The sequence below is a fragment of the Doryrhamphus excisus genome, chromosome 5, assembly GCF_030265055.1.
Source record: "Doryrhamphus excisus isolate RoL2022-K1 chromosome 5, RoL_Dexc_1.0, whole genome shotgun sequence".
Classification (NCBI taxonomy): domain Eukaryota; kingdom Metazoa; phylum Chordata; class Actinopteri; order Syngnathiformes; family Syngnathidae; genus Doryrhamphus; species Doryrhamphus excisus.
Genome location: NC_080470.1, coordinates 26,375,272 through 26,397,719, shown reverse-complemented (window position 1 = coordinate 26,397,719; position 22,448 = coordinate 26,375,272). Strand labels below are relative to the sequence as shown.

At 46.6% G+C, this 22,448-nt stretch overlaps 1 long non-coding RNA gene and 2 other non-coding genes across 3 annotated transcripts; all 3 read left to right on the top strand.

Moving 5' to 3' along the window:
* Positions 1–605: 605 nt before the first annotated feature.
* Positions 606–678, top strand: trnaf-gaa (transfer RNA phenylalanine (anticodon GAA)). The gene has a single exon. It is a non-coding gene; the product is annotated as a tRNA-Phe (tRNA).
* A 10,937-nt stretch (positions 679–11,615) lies between these two features.
* On the top strand, positions 11,616–11,702 carry trnay-gua (transfer RNA tyrosine (anticodon GUA)). Its single transcript is given in 2 exon segments — positions 11,616–11,652; positions 11,667–11,702. It is a non-coding gene; the product is annotated as a tRNA-Tyr (tRNA).
* Positions 11,703–17,993: 6,291 nt separating this feature from the next.
* Positions 17,994–19,941, top strand: LOC131129747 (uncharacterized). The gene is made up of 6 exons (XR_009129881.1): positions 17,994–18,396; positions 18,499–18,569; positions 18,751–19,059; positions 19,132–19,209; positions 19,327–19,383; positions 19,465–19,941. It is a non-coding gene; the product is annotated as an uncharacterized LOC131129747 (long non-coding RNA).
* Positions 19,942–22,448: the final 2,507 nt, after the last annotated feature.

Below are 22,448 nucleotides of genomic sequence, written 5' to 3'. Positions count from 1 at the left end.
GCGATGAACTAATCCATTGGGGTTTCCTCGCGCATCAAATCCTGCCGACAACGTACAGTTTTGGGGGCACTCTTGGTGTCAAGACATCACTGATGGTGGCGATCCATGGGAAGTCATCAGACCAAAATCGTGTCACAGGATTCATAGGAATTCATGTGAGAGTGCCCCCAATTCTGCCGACAACGTGCAGTTTTGGGGGCACTTGTGGTGTCGGGACGTCTGTGATAATGGAGATCCAGGTGAAATTGCCTGGATCTTCATGGTTGCTGACTGAATTGGCAGTTTCCCTTGCATTTCAACTGAAAAACAACGGTATAATCGGCAAAGTTCTTTGCAAGTTGTTGTGGCCGAGTGGTTAAGGCGGTGGACTAGAAATCCATTGGGGTTTCCCCGCGCAGGTTCAAATCCTGCCGGCAGCGTACAGTTTTGGGGCACTCGTGGTGCCAAGACTTCACTGACGGTGGCGATCCATGGCAAATCCTCAGACCAAAAACATGTCAGCGGATCCATGAAATCCTTTTCAGTCATGGTGTAAGGACGCCTGTTACAATAGAGATCTAGGTGAAATTGCCTGCACTGGAAAAAGCAGTGCGACCACCTTCGCAGCTGAAATAGCTCAGTTGGAAGAGCGTTAGACTGAAGATCTAAAGGTCCCTGGTTCAATCCCGGGTTTCAGCACAGTCCCTCTTTACGTCCTGACTTGGCAAATAGTTTGAAGGCCTTTGCTGAAAGGACCTTCTCACATGAACTCTGACTCTCTTGAGCACTGACTTCTTATGAAGGGGTCAGCCGTGTTGTACAATCTGACAGTCCTTTGCTGCCACATCATTCCAGTCGAGGATAATGGACATGACCAGGAAAATGCCAGCTGTGGGATTTCAAGCAGTGCCTTCTGAGAGAAAAGATCTGGCGCTTGAGACCAATCATCCACACAACCTAAAACGGTGCCCTGATCAGGAAAAAACTGTGACCTTGTGAGGTTTGCTGACAACGGAGGACACTCAAAAGGAGCCGGAAAAAGCAACACACTCCTCAGCCTCCCTGGGAAAGTCTATTCCAGGGTGCTGGAGAGAAGGGTACAACTGTTGGTCGAACCTCTGCTACAAGAGGTCCAATGTGGTTTTCGTCCTGGGCGCGGAACACTAGACCAGCTCTGTGACAAGTTGTTGTGGCCGAGTGGTTAAGGCGATGAACTAATCCACTGGGGTTTCCTCGCGCATCAAATCCTGCCGACAACGTACAGTTTTGGGGGCACTCTTGGTGTCAAGACATCACTGATGGTGGCGATCCATGGGAAGTCATCAGACCAAAATCGTGTCACAGGATTCATGGGAATTCATGAGAGAGTGCCCCCAATTCTGCCGACAACGTGCAGTTTTGGGGGCACTTGTGGTGTCAGGACGTCTGTGACAATGGAGATCCAGGTGAAATTGCCTGGATCTTCATGGTTGCTGACTGAATTGGCAGTTTCCCTTGCATTTCAACTGAAAAACAACGGTATAATCGGCGAAGTTCTTTGCAAGTTGTTGTGGCCGAGTGGTTAAGGCGATGGACTAGAAATCCATTGGGGTTTCCCCGCGCATCAAATCCTGCCGACAACGTACAGTTTTGGGGGCACTCATGGTGCCAAGACTTCACTGACGGTGGCGATCCATGGCAAATCCTCAGACCAAAAACATGTCAGGGAATCCATGAAATCCTTTTCAGTCATGGTGTAAGGACGCCTGTTACAATAGAGATCTAGGTGAAATTGCCTGCACTGGAAAAAGCAGAGAACCACCTTCGCAGCTGAAATAGCTCAGTTGGGAGAGCGTTAGACTGAAGATCTAAAGGTCGAGGACAATGGACATGACCAGGAAAATGCCAGCTGAGGGATTTCAAGCAGTGCCTTCTGAGAGAAAAGAGTCTTAATCTGGCGCTTAAGACCAATCATCCACACAACCTAAAACGGTGCCCTGATCAGGAAAAAACTGTGACCTTGTGAGGTTGAAGGAAAAAAACATGTCAGGGAATCCATGAAAATTGCCTCCATTGGGGTTTTCCCGCGCATCAAATCCTGCCGACAACGTACAGTTTTGGAGGCACTCTTGGTGTCAAGACATCACTGATGGTGGCAATCCATGGGAAGTCATCAGACCAAAATCGTGTCAGGGGATTCATGGGAATTCATGTGAGATCCCCCAAAACCGTGAGCTGCAATACCACTCACGAGTTGACAAGTCTCATGGTTGCTCATAAAATTGGCAAACATTTTCCATTGCATTTCGACTGATATACAACAGCATAATCTGTGAGGTTCTGCGTTTGTGACAATTTGTTGTGGCCGAGTGGTTAAGGCGATGGATTAGAAATCCATTGGGGTTTCCTGGCACATCAAATCCTGCCGACAACGTACAGTTTTGGGGGCACTCGTGGTGTCAAGACACCTGAACAAATAGGTCAGCCAGAAGGACCACGATGGACCATCCTAAATCCCACTAAGTCGTGAGCTGGAAGGACCACAGTGGGTCATCCTGAATATCACTAAATTGGCAAGCAGTTGTCCTTGCAATTTAACCACTGGTCTTTTGGGGCAGTCATGGTGTCAGGACGCCTGTGACCACGATGGATCATCCGAAATCCCACTAAGTAGTTGTGAGCCCGAAGGGCCACAATGGGTCTTCCTAAATAAAGCTAACACAGGTTCAAACTAACCGGTTCAAATTCTGCTGACAACGTGCAGTTTTGGGGGCACTTGTGGTGTCAAGACGTCTGTGACAATGGAGATCCAGGTGAAATTGCCTGGATCTTCATGGTTGCTGACTGAATTGGCAGTTTCCCTTGCATTTCAACTGAAAAGCAACGCTATAATCGGTGAGGTTCTTTGCAAGTTGTTGTGGCCGAGTGGTTAAGGCGATGGACTAGAAATCCATTGGGGTTTGGGGTTGTCAACGTACAAGGAGCCGGACAAAGCAACACACTCCTCAGCCTCCCTGGGAAAGTCTATTCCAGGGTGCTGGAGAGAAGGGTACAACTGTTGGTCGAACCTCTGATACAAGAGGTTCAATGTCCATGGCAAATCCTCAGACCAAAAACATGTCAGGGAATCCATGAAATCCTTTTCAGTCATGGTGTAAGGATGCCTGTTACAATAGAGATCTAGGTGAAATTGCCTGCACTGGAAAAAGCAGAGAACCACCTTTGCAGCTGAAATAGCTCAGTTGGGAGAGCGTAAGACTGACGATCTAAAGGTCCCTGGTTCAATCCCGATTTTGAGCCTTTGCTGAAAGAAATTTAACTTTACATCCAGCCAATGCCAGAGGAAATTAAAAGCCAAACCATCGACTGCAAGGGCACAAGTTGAGTCCACCGAGATACCAAGGTGACCCCAAAGGTAGCTCAGGTGTTTCTTTCACAGCTGTTTTTTAAACCTCGCACAGGAATCACTGAAACACAGTGAATCGTGAATCGTGGTGGAGGGGTTTGAGTGCCCGGGTGATTCGAGGGGCTATGTTTTCTGGGGCTATATGCCTCTGGTCGGGTCTTCCAAGGCAAACAGGTCCGAGGTGACAGGACAGACCAAGAGGGATTCAGAAGACCCTTATGATGACAACAAAGAGGAGGAACTGCACCTCGCCCCGTTGTGGGATACCAGGGCCTGTTCTGAATTCCGCTTTGGCCAATTGACACCACAAATGCTCAGAAGCAGTCCTCGTTAGTATAATGGACAGTATCTCCGCTTGTCACGTGGAAGACCGGGTTTTGATTCCCCAACGGGTAGTTGTTCTTTTGTATGTCACGTTGAACCTTGAGCAGGGTTGCGGTTGCAACAACCAGTCCGGGAAAACAAACCCCCCTCGAACAAGACGTCTTTTAATCATTTTCTTGAAGTGTTCAGCTGAGTTGTACAATCTGACAGTCCTTTGCTGCCAAATCATTCCAGTTGTGGATAATGGACCTGACCAGTAAAATGCCAGCTGTGGGATTTCAACCAGTGCCTACTGAGAGAAAGGAGCCTTAAGCTGGTGTAGGCCCTTTCCCTTAAATGTGAAACTAACCTCTTTTGTCCCCCTACTGTGCTCAAGTACAGTATGCAAGAAGATTTCTGCTACCTCATCCTAAGCACCGAGAAGGCCAAGGAGATGACCTGCACACAAGGAATAACTTGTTTAAGTAAACCTTTTCGACCTAGCTGACCCATCAAGAAGTCAATCTTTGTTTGCTAAATTCTCCCAGTCACCATGAGGATGTGCTGGTTTAGTGCATATGCATAGTTCCCATCGTGTAACGATGCATGGTGTGTTTGAGGGGGTGTAGCTCAGTGGTAGAGCATTTGACTGCAGATCAGGAGGTCCTGGTTCATATCCGGATGCCCCATGATGCACTGCCTTGGTTTTAGGATTATTTTATTTATTATTTACTATTTAAGAATAGTCTAAAAGTACATGGATGCGTGGCTCAAACACCCTTGAGAATTGCAACAACTTGTGGTAATGTGTCTCGAATCGGTGTAATATAACTCGATTGTTTCCGTTTTTGCATGGTTCCTTTGGTCAATCCAACTCAAGTGAGGTTGGTTTTGGTTTGTTTCTATAAAGGTATGGGAAGGTTACTGTTGTAACCCTAGATTGTATCCATTTTGGCTCCATTTTGCATGGGAGTTTATTGTTCAGTTGCATAAATATTGAAGTCAAAAGTCGATATTCCTTCTGATTATGACTTGCTAACTGCAGGCTGTATCTATGGCAATTTCGGGACCGGGGCTTCTTCATCTCTGTCCATGGCAAGGTCAAGTACAGTATGTCAGAAGTTTTTGCCTTGTGAGTTCCCCTCATTCATCAAGGGCCTGTATAGCGCAGTTGGAGCATCAGCTTTTTATTCGCAGGGTCCAGGGTTCAAGACCTGTTCAAGTGACCCCTTCCCTTAAATGTCAAACCAACCTCTTTTGTCCTCCTACTGTGGTCAAGTACAGTGGGTGCAATGAATAACGCATCTGACTACGGATCAGAAGATTCCAGGTTCAACCCCTGGGACTCGCCAACCTTTCCAATTGACCTGAGTCTAAAATTAAAGTTTTGCCTGCAGACAAATTTGGAGCAGCTGAAATGGGCAAACTGCACCTCCGAGTCCGAGTTCATGGGTTTTGCCCGGAAAAGGACAGCTCTGCTCTTCATGAGGTGGTCGGGTGTGTTGCACCAGCCTGCAGACATCCTGTACACTACCATGTCACATTGCTCATTTATAACAGTAGGAATAGAAGTAATCCTTTTGTGCAGAGCTTCGACCATGTTCAGAGGAGGCAGGGGTGTTCTGTGCTTCCATTGTCGGGGCGGCTGTGGCCGTAAGGTGGTCGGTGCTTGCCGTGGCGGTAATCTTAGAACCCATTGGTGGATACCATTGGTAAGGGATGCCGTCAAGCTGAAGATCTTTTTGGCTCATAGGACTTCAACTGACAGGGGGGGGGGGGGGGGGGGGTTGGGGAAGCCATGGAGAATGACTTCCGGACGGCTTCGAAGAGATTCTGGACCACCATCCGGCGTCTCGGGAAAGGAAAGCATTGCCCAGTGAAGTTCTATCAACTCTAATGTAATCTGACAGTGTGTACTTCAGGACCCTACAATGCACTTGTAGGTTCTGTAGTGTAATGGTTAGCACTCTGGACTCTGAATCCAGTGATCCAAGAACCTTCTTGCCCTGCAGCAATCGAGTGTTTGGACTGTGTCTTCCTTTAACAGTAAGTGTATGATGACTTATTTACTTACTCTCCAAATCAGTGGTGACTGTGGATCAAGATGAGTTCCTCAAATGACGTGAATGTCTGTGACAGCTGATGTCAAGGATCAGCTGGCAGCATGTGAGGAAGACACTTGGTTTGTGTGCGGGGCTACACAAGTCTTTCCAGTTCCAGTTAAAAGCCAGGCTCCTCATGTAGTTTCCATAAAGTACCAAGGGATTGTCCTGTTGCCCTTTTTTGAGGGCAAAAATGAGGCATTTGCAAAGTGGACCTCAGACCTGGTCACCTGAACAGGGACTCGAATCCCGGACGCTCAGATCAAAAGTTTAATGTTCAGGTGACTGGCTCAACCTTTGTCTTGTCTGACCATGAACTCTTTTTGTCCAGAAGATATTTGGATTGTCCATGTGGGCAGTTTAAGACCTCAGTCGATCTTGGAGGTGACAATTTCAGGACCACGGTTTATTCATGTCTGCAAGGTCAAGTACAGTATGCTAGCAGATTTTGCCTTGTGAGTTCTCCTCTTTCATCAAGGGCCTGGATAGCTCAGTTGGTAGAGCATCAGACTTTTAATCTGAGGGTCCAGGGTTCAAGTCCATGTTCCCTTAAATGTCAAGCCAACCTGTTTTTTCCTCCTACTGTGGTCAAGTACAGTATGCCAGCAGATTTCTGCTCCCTCGTCCTCAACAGTGAGAAGGCCAATGAGCTGACCGTGCACACAAGGAATAACTTGTTTAAGTAAACCTTTTTGACCATGCACCTTTGCCATCTTCCAGGACTGGTGCATCACACCCGAGCACCTCATGAAGACCAGAGGACAATCAGTCGTAACAATCAAGACGGGTTTGCTTTACCCTACTGGTTGTTGCAATCGTAACCCTGCTCAAGTTTCAACATGAAATTGTGACATACAAAACAGGAGCTTCCCGTCGGGAAATCACACAACTGTCTACAATTCTGAAAATTGTTGTGGTGTCGATTGGCCAAAGGGGAATTCAGAACAGGCTCGTGGCGCATGACCATTTTTGTGGTAGCTGACAACTTCAACCAGTGAAATCCATCCATTTTCTGTACCGCTTATCCTCATCAATGGACTGTATTCCACACCCGTTACCAGCATGGGGACATTCCAACCCAAGATGAGAACACATTGGGCCAGGTATAAAACAACTTTTCCCTACAAAGGAGAAATATTTGTCAATTTGGACAATTGTCAGTCTGCCCCCAATTTGGACACATTGTCGTGTTTCATTGTTTGGTAACTGCTTTGTGACTTCGCCAGTCCCCTTAAAAGCCCCTTCTTTCAGGTTTCCACAGTGTAGTGGTTATCACGTTTGCCTCAAACGCAAAGGGTCCCTATATCCAAACTGGGTGGAAACATGGCCTTTCAATTCCTTCTTTTACAAAAAAATCAAGGTGACAAAGAGCACAAGAGAACAAGGATATCTGCTTGATCTCTGAAGGTGTGTACACGAGCATCTGTCCCTAGTTTGGACACACAATCCATATTTCCCAGATGACTGATCGGGTGCATCACAGGCCTGCACGAAGGGGCTTTTAGGAAGGAGGTGGCCGCTGTGGTGTCGTTGCGTGCAAACAACATCCTCATCCTCGACACAGCGAAGACCAAGGAGGTGAATAATCGTCGGTTCTGTCCGCTTAGACTGGCATGATTTCACCAGTACTGTTGAAAGCCTGGCCACTCGTGTGGTTTCCTTCACGCAGTGGTTCACCTAACACTGACGACAGCCCTTCACCGACGCTGTGGATTAGTTGGTCAAAGTTCCTGTCTTGTAAACAGGAGACCCTAGGTTCAAATCCCAGCAGTGCCTTGTCGGTGTTTCTGCGACTCCTTTGCTGTTTTTTTCTCTCCAACATGTCAAGTAAATGTTTTGAATCAGATGTCTTGTTCTGTTGAAGAAATACCCATCATTTCTGATGTCATATGTAGTATACATGTCATATGTACTACAATGCTCTCAAAGGCAAAACCATTGTGAATTTGGACATTTGTGGGGCTAAGAAAATAGACCACATTAGCAAGAGCAAAGAGGTTGGGGTTTAACATTTAAGGGAAGGGGCCCACAACTCACCGCCTGAACAGATCTTGAACCTTGGACCCTCAGATTAAAAGTCTAATGCTCTATGAACTGAGCCGGCTAATTAATTCATGGCTAAAGGCAAATGCACCCGATCAGTCATCCGGGAAATATGGATTGTGTGTCCAAACTGGGGACAGATGCTCGTGTGCACACCTTCAGAGATCAGGCACATATCCTTGTTCCCATTCGTCACCTTGATTTTTTTTTGTAAACTAATGAATTGAAAGGCCATATTTCCACCTATTCGACCGAGGCCAAAGACAAATCCGATCTATAGTCATTACCTGCCCAAAGTCAGTTCCCTGAACAGGTATGGAACCTGTGCCGCGGCAGTGAGAGCACTGACTCCCGACCACTAGACCACCAGGGACGGTATTCTGGCTGCACTCAGAAAGGTCCTGACAGTGTGTCCATCAAAAGAACCAAAATAGTTATGAGACCTTCTCTGCCTACAGTACAACAGCAGGGGAATTAGCTCAAATGGTAGATCTCGCTTTGCATGTGAACGGTAGTGGGATCGATACCTGCATTCTCCAAGGAATCCTTTGTTTTATAATAGAATAGATGTTGGGATCAGAAATGAGTCCAGGATCAGTCCCTCAGCATCCTCAGTCAGTGAGTAAATTACCAAGTCCCAATCACAATTTTGGCGTCATAAACAGCCACAGATATCAATCAAAACCCAGTCCCAATTACATTCTCCTGCCAAGCACCTTGTCTTATTGTGTAGGCAAGTGGTGCAATGGATAAAGCATCCGGCTACAGATTAGAAGATTCCAGGTTCAACTCCTGGCTCGCTCGGCAACCTCTCCAAAATAAAATGCAATTTTGCCTGCAAATGGGCAAACTGCACCTCCAAGTTCATGGATTTCGCCCGGAAAGGACAGCTCTGCTCTTCATGAGGTGCTCGGGTGTGTTGCACCAGCCTGAAGACGTCCTGTACACTACCATGTCACATTGCTTATTTATAACTGTAGGAAAGAAAAGTATTCCTTGTGTGCAGAGCTTCGACCATGTTCAGAGGGAAGCAGGGGTGTTCTGTGCCTCCATTGTCGAGGTGGCTGTGTCCGTAAGGTGGTCGGAGCTTGTCGTGGCGGTTATCCTAGAACCCATTGGTGGATACCATTGGTGAGGGATGCCGTCAAGCTGAATGAGTTCTATTAGGCCTTTTTGGCTTATGGGACTTCAGCTGACAGGAACCGACAGTCCAAGCGGTCCGTGGCATTCGCTGAGGCAAAAACTCTGACATGGGAGGAGTTTGGAGAGGCCATGGAGAATGACTTCCGGACGGCTTCGAAGAGATTCTGGACCACCATTCGGCGTCTCGGGAAAGGAAAGCAGTGCACAGTGAAGTTCTATCAACTCTAATGTAGTCTGACAGTGTGTACTTCAGGACCCTAAAATGCGCTTGCAGGTTCCATGGTGTAATGGTTAGCACTCTGAATCCAGTGATCCAAGTTCAAGTCTTGGTGGAACCTACTTGCCCTGCAGCAATCGAGTGTTTGGACTGTGTCTTCCTTTAACAGTAAGTGTATGGTGACTTATTTACTTACTCTACAAATCAGTGGTAACCCTGGATCAGGATGAGTTCCCCAAATGACTTGAATGTCTGTGACAGCTGATGTCAAGGATCAGCTGGCAGCATGCGAGGAAGATACTTGTTTTGTGTACGGGGGTACACTAGTCTTTTTGTCCAGAAGATATTTGGCTTGTCCATGTAGGCAGTATAAGACCTCAGTCGATCTTGGAGGTGGCAATTTCGGGGCCGTACTATTTTTTTTTACCTTTCCCCGGGCGGTTGGCAGCCTTGATGGGGGTGTTTCACAGTTGACTGGGTTGTGCGCTGTTGGTTATGGGGCCCGGGGAGTTTTAGGCCTGGGCTTTTGTCACCGCCATGCTGTTTTCCTTGTGGTGGTGTACTGTTGGTAATGAGGGCTGGGGTGTTGTCGACATGGGCTTTTGTTGTTCCTTCACAGTCCGCATTCTCTGCACTTGTGGTCTAAATTTTGGGTAGAGGATAATGGGGTCCACTGCCCCCATTGATCTGCTCCTTGCAGTCTTGGTGACCAAGGTGTTTGTTGCCGCTCTGTTTTGACATGCTGTTTTCTCTACCTCTCCCTGGTCTTTCTGCAGCCTTGTCAAGGGTGTTTCACACGTGGGTGGGTGATCACCCACCTGTGGATGGGGTCCACTCTCTGGTGGGTTGTCACCATGAGCTTTTGTTGTTCCTGGAGCACATAAAGAAGAGTGGTCAATACGGGGGTTGAACCTTGGCGTTATTAGCACCACACTCTGACCAACTGAGCTAACCGACCACAGGTGGTGGTGTACTGATCGTTGCTCATGGTCGAAATTTGTGTTCCAGGACAATGGGGTCCACCTGCCCCCATTTGTCTTTTCCATGCAGTCACGGTGGCCGAGCGGTTAAGGTGTTGGACTCGAAATCCAATTTGGTCACTTATGAACTTTTTTTCCCCATTGGCAAACTATTATTGTGTCCGTGCCAGATACACAGGATTTCCTTTTCTACTAAAGGCACCATTGTCAAGTTTGCATGCTTTGCAGGCACTATGCTTGAGTTGTTAAATTACATGCCTAGGAAAGAGGGGCTCGTTGGTTCCAAGTCCAGTAGTCCTCTACTGGTATTTCCATGACTCTGGTTTTCATACTTTTTATCAGAGGTCATCTTAAGGTACAAAGACTGTTTTCTGGAGAAATGCAAGACCCCATGGTGCGATTGGTCTTCTTTGTACACTTTTCAGCAGCAGACATGTTAAAAAGCACCCCTGGTTTACTGCCCAGGAGCAGAAGCCTCAGACACTTTAGAATGGGGGTGACGCCACTTCAAGACGCAAGAAGCTGTCAGAAGTGTGACACTTGTGTTGGAGCCCTTGCATTCTTCCCAATTTGCAACCCTTTGTATCGGTGCCAAATGTACGGGATTCCCCCCTGCTGTATTCCCCACCCGTTACCAGCATGGGGACATTCCAACCCAAGATGAGAACACACTGGACCAGGAACACAGCAACACACGTGGCACAGACACAGTTTGACCCTGACCGCCCCGACTGAAAAAGCAGACCACCGCCTTTACAGCTGAAATAGCTCACTTGGGAAAGCGTTTGACTGACATTCAAAGGGTCCATGGTTCAAGCCCAGGTTTGAACACAATCCCTGTTTCTGTTGCGACTTTTCAAATAGTTTGAAAAGCCTCATTGGCTGGCTGAAAGGACCTTAATTTCATTCTTCAAAAGGCCACCCATTCAGACAATGTTAGAGAAGGTTACAAACCAAATCATTGACTCCAAGCGCACAAGTTGAGTTGAATCGTTTACCACTGATATGTGTTTGAACTCAAATCTACAAGTAAACTAGGAATCTTACTCTGACTCTTAGAGAAGACACTGTGCACTGTTGTGATTTTTTTGACGGACATGAATTAGGAACCAAATGGTCCTTCGACTTCGACCTGCAACACAATTCCACTGTGCCTATGCAGGCATTGGTGGATCAGTGGTAGAGTTCTCGCCTGCCATGCCACGACCTGGGTCCGATTCCCAGGCAATGCAACAGGGCTGTTATTATACCTTTCATTGGTGAAAAAAGTGCCAAGACCGTTTTCGGGACCAACACATGACCTCTGAATTCGATCAGAAAAGTCGATCATCTCTACCTGAGACTTGATTATCTCCAAAATTCTGTCAAAAGTGGCATTCTCAGCCACAGCGTGTTGGAGCCCGCAACCTCAATGAGACGCCGTGGAACACTCAGATGTACTCACTCGCCCCAAACCAACAAGCCCTTCGATAGCTCAGTTGGAAGAGTGGAGGACTGTAGTGGTTCAAGCTTGCATCCTTAGGTCGCTGGTTCAAGTCCGGCTCGAAGGACAAGCTGTTTGCTCTTGTCTGAAGGACCTCAGAGGAAGTGTGCTGGGCTCATAACCCAGAGGTCAATGGATCGAAACCATCTTCTGCCATCTGCATATCCTTATTCCCATTTGTCACCTTGCTTTTTTTGTAAAAGTAGTAATTGAACGGCCATGTCTCCACCCAGTTTCAAACTGGAGACCTTTTGCGTGTTATGTGATAACCACTACACTGTGGAAACCGGGGGGAAAGGGACTGCCGAAGTCACAAAGCAGTTGCCGAACAATGAAACAAGACAATGTGTCCAAAGTGGAGGCAGATTGACAATTGTCCAAATTGACAAAGATTTCTCCTTTGTTGGGAAAATTGTAGTTCATTTTACATGTTCCAGAAATAATGGGCTTTTCTTCAACACTCCAGCAAAGGAACCAAAATAGTTCTCTGCCAACGCTGCAACAGCAAGCGATCTAGCCCAAATGGTAGTGTGCTCGCTTCGCATGCGAGAAATCCTTTGATTTTTGTTGATGTTCTCTTGACTAATCAAATCAACAATATTTGTATAGCACTTTTCCTGCAAATACATGCAACACAAAGTGCTTTACAGAATTAAAAACAATTACCACAATTAAAAGAAAAAACACCCAAATACTAAGAATGTACTGTTATCACATTTATTTTTGCATTTTTCAAGACAAATCTTAGTTAATCACACACTCTCACGCTGCCCCCTTGTGGCCAAACTTGAGATAGCTTTCGTTTTTGCCCAAACATGTTCCAGCTACTCAGTCTGCACACAGCCACCACACAGTGCACATCAGTGACGGTTCATCTGCAGTTTTCAGCCTTGGGGTATCTTAGTCCGTAGGTTTTGAAGTTTTATATGTGTTTCTGCAAATATGAGTGTTTAATAAAACGTAAACTAGCATTTTGAGCTACAGTTGAATGTGAATGCTATGCTAGATTTGCACATGTGACTGTTAGCTAGGCTAAACGTTTTCATTTTGAGTTTTTTATACTTTCACTTTGCATTTTCTTTCATTTTTGATGAAGCCTGTACACATTGCTGATACACTGTTTTATTTGTGTATTACAGTTTTACAACTTGTTACAAGAGATTACTGCCTGCAAGCCAAGTAAAGCTCTAAGAACATACATGGCCACGGAGTATTTCTTTGGTTGTTTGCTATCTGTCTAGCCTTGGTAGACGTCACACCATCGTGAGGACAGAATAGTAAAAGGACTGTTACACAGCGGGCTAAAACACCATCTGCTGTTACTAAAGCACGTGTCCAGACGATACAAGATGGAGCAGCAAAACGAGTCGGACCAGCCGCAAAAGCTCTACGACACCAGGTCAGTCGCCTCAAAAACAAAGACTTCAAGGTCCAGCAGGTCCTCAACCAGCTCCGCAGCCACCAAAGCAAGGGCTAGTGCCGAAGCAGCCCTGGTGGAGGCGAAATATGCAGCCCGAGAAGCAGAAATGATGAAAGCAAAGGCTAAAATAGAGGCTGAAGCAGCACAACGCAAAGCAGAACTGGAGGCCAGTCTGTATGTGCTAAAGATCGAGAGAAGTGCCACGGCAGCCGCAGCTGAAGCAGCAGTCTATGAAGGCGCAGCAGCAGTGGAAGGCAGCTCTCTCGAAGACCTGGCACAGATCCCTCCAGAGGACACCGCTCAACACACCAGCGAGTATGTGAAGGCTCACTATGTGACACCCGACGCTCAGCAGCCAGCTCCGGTCCCACAGCAGCCACTCACCACATCCACGCCAGCACCACGAGCATCATTACCAGCACCACCATCTTCAGTCCAGTGGTATCCGCTCCCCGGCACCGTCACAAACCAGCCTACGACCTTTGTTAATGGTGAGGTTATGTTTGATTACAATCAAAATAGGTCCTCACATTGTCCTCCTGCTCCAGTGTCTCACACAGCTAGCCTCAGAGACTATCCTTGTGAACCAGCACAAATGACTGATCTTACTAAACATCTCGTTAGAAGAGAACTTGTGAGCTCTGGACTTTTGAAATTTGATGACTGTCCAGAAAACTACTGGGCCTGGAAAACCTCTTTCCAGGATGTGATTAGAGGGCTTAATTTAACAGCTAGAGAAGAGCTTGATTTACTGTTAAGGTGGCTCGGCCCCGAGTCTTCCACACAGGCTATGCGTATCAGGTCCGCACATGTTCACAACATTACAGCAGGAGTAGCTTTGGTGTGGGAGAGGTTAGATGATAACTATGGCTCACCAGAGGTCATTGAGAATGCTCTTTTGTCAAAACTAGAGAACTTCCCTAAAATCTCGAACAAAGATAATCAGCGTCTCAGAGAGTTAGGGGACATTCTTTTGGAGATTCAGGCAGCTAAGGCAGAGGGATATCTGCATGGTCTAGCTTATCTTGACACAGCTAGGGGTGTAAATCCTATTGTGGAGAAGCTTCCCTACGGTCTGCAAGAACGCTGGATATCACTCAGGTCTATGTACAAAGAAGAACACAGGGTTTCCTTTCCACCATTCACTTACTTTGTAAGTTTTATATCCAGGCAAGCAAAAACCCGAAACGATCCAAGTTTTGCGTTCTCATCGAACTGCGCTGTAACTCAGACAAAACATGAAAGATATGCAAAACAATATAACAATCCCAAAACAGTTTCAGTGAGAAAAACAGAGGTAACAGCAAAACCTACAAGTAACAGTGTTAAAGAAAAGAAAACAGATGAGCCAGCAGATCAATGCCCAATACATACCAAGCCACACCCCTTATCAAAATGTCGTGGGTTTAGGGTCAAACCGTTAGATGAGAGAAAAGCTTATCTAAAAGAAAACTCAATCTGTTTTCGCTGTTGCGCTACCACAAAACATGTAGCCAAAGACTGTAAAATAGCTGTGAAATGCAAAGAGTGTGGCAGCGACAGGCAGCAGTTTTATTGATACATCTGAAAGATATCTTTCCTGTTGAAAATTGTTCAACATGCAGAAAACATTTCATTCCAAATACACAAAAACAAATCTTCTGACCAAAGGCCTGGGGGCTCACTTCGTAGGGCATCAGACTCTGAGTATCAAGAGTTCAAGTCCCTTCAGAGATCAAGCACATGTCCTTGTTCCTATTTGTCACCTTGACTTTTTTTTGTAAAAGAAGGACTTGAAAGGCCATCTTTCCACCCAGTTTCGACCTGGGGACCGTTTGCGTGTTAGGCAAATGTGATAACCATTACACTATGGAAACCTGAAGGAAGGGGCTTTTAAGGGGACTGGTGAAGTCACAAAGCAGTTGCCAAACAATGAAACACGACGATGTGTCCAAAGTGGGGGCAGATTGACAATTGTCCAAATGGACAAAGATGTCTCCTTTGTAGGGAAAATTGTTCCAGAAATAATGGGCTTTTCTTCAACAAAACAAGACATCACAATCGCGGCTTGAAAGAAACACCTTAGCCACCCTCGGGGTCACTTTGATATCTCGATGGACTCAACTTGTGCCCTTGGAGTCAATGGTTTGTAAATAGGCTTGTAACCTCCTCTAACCTTGTCTGGATGGCTGGATGTCTGGCCTTTTGAAGAATGAAGTTAAGGTCCTTTCAGCCAGCCAATAAGCCTTTTCAAACTATTTGCCAAGTCACAAAATAAACAGGGATTGTTCTGAAAACCGGGCTTGAACCAGGGACCTTTAGAACTTCAGTCTAACGTTCTCCTAAGTGAGTATTTGTCAGGTTCAAACTCCTGTGACACTTGTAAAAACACTTAAATACAAAAATACAGAAGAGACAGACAACAATATTCAAAGTTTCTCGCAGCGAGGTGAGTGAAACCACATACCCAGTGACATGCCGCTCCACTCTGAATATGCAGTTCACACTCCTCTCCTTTTATTCTCTTTCGGGGGTCCCTACTACATGGTCGTGCAACTCTAAGGGGGGGGGGGGGGGGGGGTGGAGAAGACAGTTGCACGAGCTGTATTTGTTTGTCTATGTGAGTGTGTGTATGTGAGAGCAATTACTTTTAATGTTTTATGAGTTCTTATCTTAACACATTCTTGCAGGATTAACATGAGCATCTGCAGAGTCGCTGTTGGTGCATCCAAGCACCTCCAGGACCTGGGGGTCGCTGAGGGTCTCTGATTAGGGTCACGGGAACATTCTTTCTTCAGCACATTCAAACACTTTCTATTGTCTAAGCAAATGGATATAAGGGTGATAACTAACAAAATAATACCTGTATCTACATTTTATTCTAACACTCGCCCGATATGCGCTCCGCAGCGCCTTGTCATTCCAGCCGCTCTCTGTCGCTATCCAATCGACTCGACAACCGGCTGCGGGAGCGCAGCACACAGCAGAGGGCGGAGCCTCTCCGACCCACACGTCGGCTCCAAATCCCTCCTCCTGGGGCTCTTCCGGCACCACTCCTCCCTCCCTGCTCCAGCAGTGGCTGTGCCTGTACTGTGGGAGTCCTACACACAATTTCCCGCTGTCCAGTTCGCCCAGCACGCCAACGCTCTTCCTCCACCAGGAATATTCCCCAGCTGCTGGCACTGCCCGCTCCAACCACACCGGCTGCGTCATCCGCTTTGGTGGGCCGACTTCAGGTGGAAGGTACGATATCCTGGGCGGGGGAAGCTTCTCCTACCACAGCATTAATTGACTCTGGGGCGGACGAGAACTTCATTGATAGCGGACTCGTCAGTTCTCTCAACATTCCTACTGTTGAGCTTGTCCCCCACAAGAATGTCCGCTCGCTAGATGAACATCACCTGGCATGCATTACGCATCAGACGCGCATCATATCCTTGGTGCTGTCGGGTAACCACCACAAGGTCACAAATTTTTTTCTTATGCCCTCTCGCTCAGCTCTGTTAGTACTCGGCCTCCCCTGGCATCCCGTGTGTGTGTTGTGATTGTGATGTTTTGTCACTCAGCGCCACTTTGCAGTTTGTTGACATTTGCTGCCAGCCAATCAGGATGCGACACAGACGTCAGACAAGTAAAGAGACTCGCCTGCCACGCGGGCATGATTACCATTACCATTACCATCGATCAGGGATGGCAACTGAATTAAGAATCAATGCCAGAAACCTGCAACAGGATTTCAGATAATGTTTTGATGCAGACTGGTCATGATGCCTCTGAAGTTCACCAAAGCAGACCTGACTTAAGGTGACTACACTTCCAAAGTTCCCAGTGATGACTGAACCTCTCGCTTCTTGTCTTCCCAGAGAAACTCGGTCAGCTGTGGATTTGATCAAAAAGGCCAGGTTAAGCAGAAAAAGGCCTGCTCGCCGGAGACCGGGGTTCGATTCCCCGACGGGGAGTTCTTCTTTTGTATGTCACAATGTCAACAAACAAACCCTTCTCATTAGAACAAAACCTCTCTTAATCTTCTTCTCAAGGTGTTCAGGTGTCTTGTACAATCTGACAGTCTTTTGCTGCCAAATCATTCCAGTCGTGGATAATGGAGCTGACCAGGAAAATGCCAGCTGTGGGATTTCAACCAGTGCCTCCTGAGCTTAAGGAACCTTAATCTGGCGCTTTCGATCACTCATCCACCCAACCTAAAACGGTGCCCTGATCAGGAAAAAAACTGTGACCTTGTGAGGTTCACTGACAACAGAGGACACTCAAAAGGAGCCGCACAAAGCTGGGTACTTGTACAGATGTCAGCAGCAGAGTGGCGCAGTGGTAGCGTGCTGGGCCCATAACCCAGAGGTCGACGGATCGAAACCATCCTCTGCTATGGCTGTACTCTTTACGTGTCCTTTGAAGAGCTTGCAGATGTATGGTCTTTGTTACTTAGCTGACCTGGTCCAGTAAAGAGTTCACGCTTCCTTTACTGCTGTTCTCGATGCATTTATTGCTCTTGAGTGCATTCACACGCCATTGCGGGACATTGAAGCATCGTGAAACACCGTAACTGTCCTCACTAGTCCATTGTCACTCTTATGGACTTGAAAAATCCCAGCCAGTTTCCATTCGTTTCGGGGAACCTCCTCCTCTTTGACGATCACCACATCTCCAACTTGCATGTTTCTTCTTGGCGTATGCCATCTTTGTCTCAGAGCAGTGTTGGTCAGATACTCCTTCCACCATTTGTTCCAGAACTATTCCGACAAATATTGCAATTATCTCCATCTCATTTTAGTATACAAGTTTGTGCCCTGATTTCTTTCCTTCCTCCAATAACAGTATTGTCAATTGATGCGGAGCGCCTAGTGCATAGTGCTACTTCCGTAGGGTCTCACTTCATGCCACGGACGCCCTGAGGACCAGACAAGGTGTGTCAACCTCACCCTGGTTCGACGCTTCCAACCTGACGTACATTGACCCTTGGATAGGTTTTCCTGGTGTTCTGGGCCCCGTTTCACGAAGCAGGTTCAACCAACTCTGGAGTCTAACCCTGAACTCTGAGTTGATCTACTCTGAGACAGGAAACTCTGAGTTACGGGTTTCAGAACAGGTGATTTCAATTGGTTCAATCAACACAGAGTTTGTTCACTCTGAGTTAAGCGCGTGCACCACGACTTTAAAAAGCCCTGATCAATGGAGCCCCGTTCCCTCGATTCACCATGGCAACGAGTGATAAGAAAAGATCGTCATATTTCAGTCCTCTGGAACTGGATATATTAATGCGGTCATACGGCGAATTTGAAAGCAACACGGCTGCAGCAGCGAAAGAACGCGAGTCGGCGTGGGAGAAGATTACTGCTCGAGTCAATGCGTAAGTTTAAATTTATTATATACATTTATGTAATCACAATAATATTAGGCTACAGATGCAAACAAGTAGAATGGTGTTATAGCTACAATTTATGTCACTTAGATGTAATCCCACCGGCGAAAAAAGAACGTGGAAGCAGCTGAAGATGAAATATAAAAACATTGTTCAAACAGGTAAGCCCTCAGCATAACAGTCAGGGTGCCTCTTTTTAATCATGTTTACCACTAAATATCATTCAGCGGCTGTTTCAGTGCGCATTATCTCCAACATAATATTGTTTTCACACACATAAATGTCCTCACCTGTATACAGTTAAATCAGACATATGAAAAGCAACATCTAACTTCTACTCAGCCAACAGAAAGCGGGCATCTGCCCGCAAAACTGGCGGAGGACCACCCCCACCACGTCTGACCGAGGCAGAGGAGCAGGCCATGAGTCAGACTGTCGGGAGGCCAGTCGCAGAGGGGATCCCTGGAGGGACCTCATCCTCGGACATGATTACACAGGAGCCACCAGCTTTGATAAGATGTAATAGGCCTAGGCCTCAAACTTTTTTGGGGCCTATATTTCAATGTTAATTTCCCTTTCATGTGTTTTTCTTTTGTCTCAACAGATTCTGAAGGCGTACTTGGTCTAGTGGATCCATGTGCCACTTTAACTGTAAGTAGCCAATAGTCCAGAGATTATGCCATATTTAAAGTATAGCATAGTGAAACACAACACTCTAAACAGGATGATGAAGATGATGGGACCACAATGTCTGCTGCCTTCTCTGTGGTGTCTGAGAGGGAGCCCGAGAGGCCTACAGAGGTAAAATCTTGATGTTACTGATTTCCTCTCCATTCACATGTCTTTACATGCTTTTGTGGATTATAGTGACTTTTAGCCTACACTGAAGTATTAACGGATTCTTATCCATTTTAACAGAGCATGGCTGGGCAGCAGGAAGAGGGTCCCTCAACCTCCACAGCACAGATTGACACAGTGAGATATTCAGTAAATTCCAGAGGTTAATTCAGTGGAATTCATGTGCAACTGTATAATGTCATCCTTATGTGTTCCCAGCTACCACTAAAAGAAATCTACAAAGTGCATTTATTAAAAACAGTACAAAAAACAGAAAATGAAATGGTGCTGCTGGACCGCCAGATAACTAAAACGGATCTGGAAATTGAATTATTAAAACACAAGTTAGAGGTGGGTGCATGGTCATAGGTGAATTGTGTTGATGATTGTAACAATTAAAAAGTAAGAAACCATTTTTTTTTCTTATTTGTAGGAAATAAAGAAGACCAAATAAAAATTTTTTTGTCTTTCTGTTTATTTTACTGCTGTTGGTGATGGTGATCCAAACTGGCTTTAAACACGCACGGCAATGAATGAATCACACCGTGTGTAGCGTAAGAGGGCGGAGACAGAAAGAAACTCGAGGTTCATTGAAGAAAACCTGGTCCCGACCAGGTTATGTTCACAGAGTCTGTTGCCATAGTAACTGACACCGAGGTTAAGTTACCTCTCTCTGTGAAACAGGCTGGAGTTACTCCTCTGTCTCTGGTTTGACTTACCTCCCTTTTTGAAACGGAAAACTCACAGTTTCCCTCATTTCAGGGTTAACATACTCCGAGTTTTCACTTAAGCTGCTTTGTGAAACGGGGCCCTGTTGGTTATGAGGGCGGGGTGTTGTCGACGTGGGCTTTTGTTGTTCCTTCACGGTCTACGTTCTTTGCACTCGGGGTCTAAATTTTGGGTAGAGGACAATGGGGTGGCCGCCCCCATTGATCTGCTTCATGCAGTCACGGTGCGCGAGAGGTTTGCCACCGCTCTGCTTTGCCATGCTGTTTTCTTGACCTTTCCCCGGTCAGTTAGCGGCCTTGATGGGGGTGTTTCGCAGTTGATTGGGTTGTGCGCTGTTGGTTATGGGGCCCGATGGGTTTTTGCCGTGGGCTTTTGTTGTTCCTGGAGCAGATAAAGAAGAGTGGTCAGTACGGGGGTGAACCCATGACCGTGGCTTTATTAGCACCACGCTCTGATCAACTGAGCTAATCGACCACAGGACACCATTGCATCAAATGTTTCCAGCTAAAATCGACTAACTCATCCTTAACAGACCGCATTCTCCGTGCCATGCTGTTTTCTTTACCTTTACCTGGTCGGTTGGTTGCCTTGATGGGGGTGTTTCGCAGTTCACTGGGTTCTGCGCTGTTGGTTATGGGGCCGGGGGGTTATGAGGGGCAGGGTGTTGTCGACGGGGGCTTTTGTTGTTCCTTCACGGTCCGCATTCTCTGCACTCGTGGTCTAAATTTTGGGTAGAGGATAATGGGGTCCACTGCCCCCATTGATCTGCTCCTTGCAGTCTTGGTGACTGAGAGGATTGTTGACGCTCTGCTTTGACATGCTGTTTTGTTTACCTCTCGAGGGTGTTTCACTGGTGACAATTGACACTTTGGTCTCCCTCCCTTGTATGAACATGTTTCCCCATTGGTGAGCTGTTTTTGTGTCCGTGCCAGATGCACAGGATTTCCTTTTCTACTAAAGGCACCATTCAAGTCAAGTTTGCATGCTTCACAGGCACGATGCTTTAGTTGGTCAAATTACATGCCTAGCAAAGAGGGGCTCATTGGTTCCAATTCCAGCAGTCCTCTACTGGTATTTCCATACTTTTTTATCAGAGGTCATTTTGAGATACAAAGCCTGTTTTCAGGAGAAATGCAAGACCCCGGGATACAACAGGTCTTCTTTGCACACTTTTCAGCAGCAGACATTTTGAAAAGCACCCCTGGTTTACTGCCCAGGAGTAACAGCCTCGGCCACTCTGGAATGAAGGGTGACGCCACTTCAAGATGCAAGAAGCTGTCAGGAGTGGGATTCGAACCCACGCCTCATTCGAGACTGCACCCTGAAGGCAGTGCCTTCGACCACTCGGCCACCCTGACCCTCCAGAGGCCTTTTTAAAAGGCATTCACACACTCTGCGTTTTGTTTCCCATGTGGGTATTATGTTATGTTAGTCCAGATTAACAGCCTAGTTATTTGTGTCAGTCCCAGGGACCATTTCCAGACCCTCGTATGACACTTGTGTTGGACTCTTTTGGAGAGCCCTTGCATTCTTCCCAATAGGTAAACCCTTTGTATCGGTGCCAAATATATACGGGATTCCCCACCTGCTGACCGAATGACACACGACAAATGGCGTCGTCTCAACGTTGCAAGCAGTTACTGTCTAGAAGAGTAAAGGCAGCATTGCCAGGTTGACATGCTCAGCTGGCACTATGGCTTAGCTGGTGAAAGTGCCTGTCTAATAAACAGGAGATCCTGGGTTCAAATCCCAGCCGTACCTGGGTGCTTGGTCCGTGAAACTTTGGCAGCTGAATTTTGATCCACGTACCTCTTTTTGTCACTTGCCCTTCAAAAACGAGTCTACGGTGCATCCAAACCTGACATGATTGTTGTGGATCCCATTACGCCAGAAGGAGCTAAATCCAAAGAGTATGACATTGTGATGTTTTGTCATTCAGTGCCACTTTGCATAGGCTCAGCCACTTTTCTCCGACATGTGGCATTGTTGGTTCAGTGGTAGAGTTCTCGCTTGCCAAGCGGGAGCCCTGGGTCCAATTCTCAGCCAATGCAGTGTATCTCAGCTTGTACCTTTCTTTAGAGTTCATGTGAAAAAGTACAAAGGCTCTTTTTCCTGCGAAAGGGCAGAACTCAGAATGACACCTGAAAAGTAAGAGAACGGACCACCTGACAGTTAAGGTGGACAGCACTTGAGTATTTGCACATTTCTGTCAGAAGTAGAAACTTATTGAAACCTTACTGCATTGATGCTGATGTAGTCTCTGTGCAATTGGTCAGAGCGTTGGCCGGGCCGCGCTTGTGTTGTTGACATTTGCTGCCAGCCAATCAGGATGCGAGACAGATGTCAGACAAGCAGAGAGACTTTGGAGAAATGAAGTCAGGTATTTGAATCCCGTCTAAGCCAGCAGTCAAGTCACAGTTTTCTTCTCCACAATATTATTTTTTTCCAATTAATCCCTATATAATTACAAATTA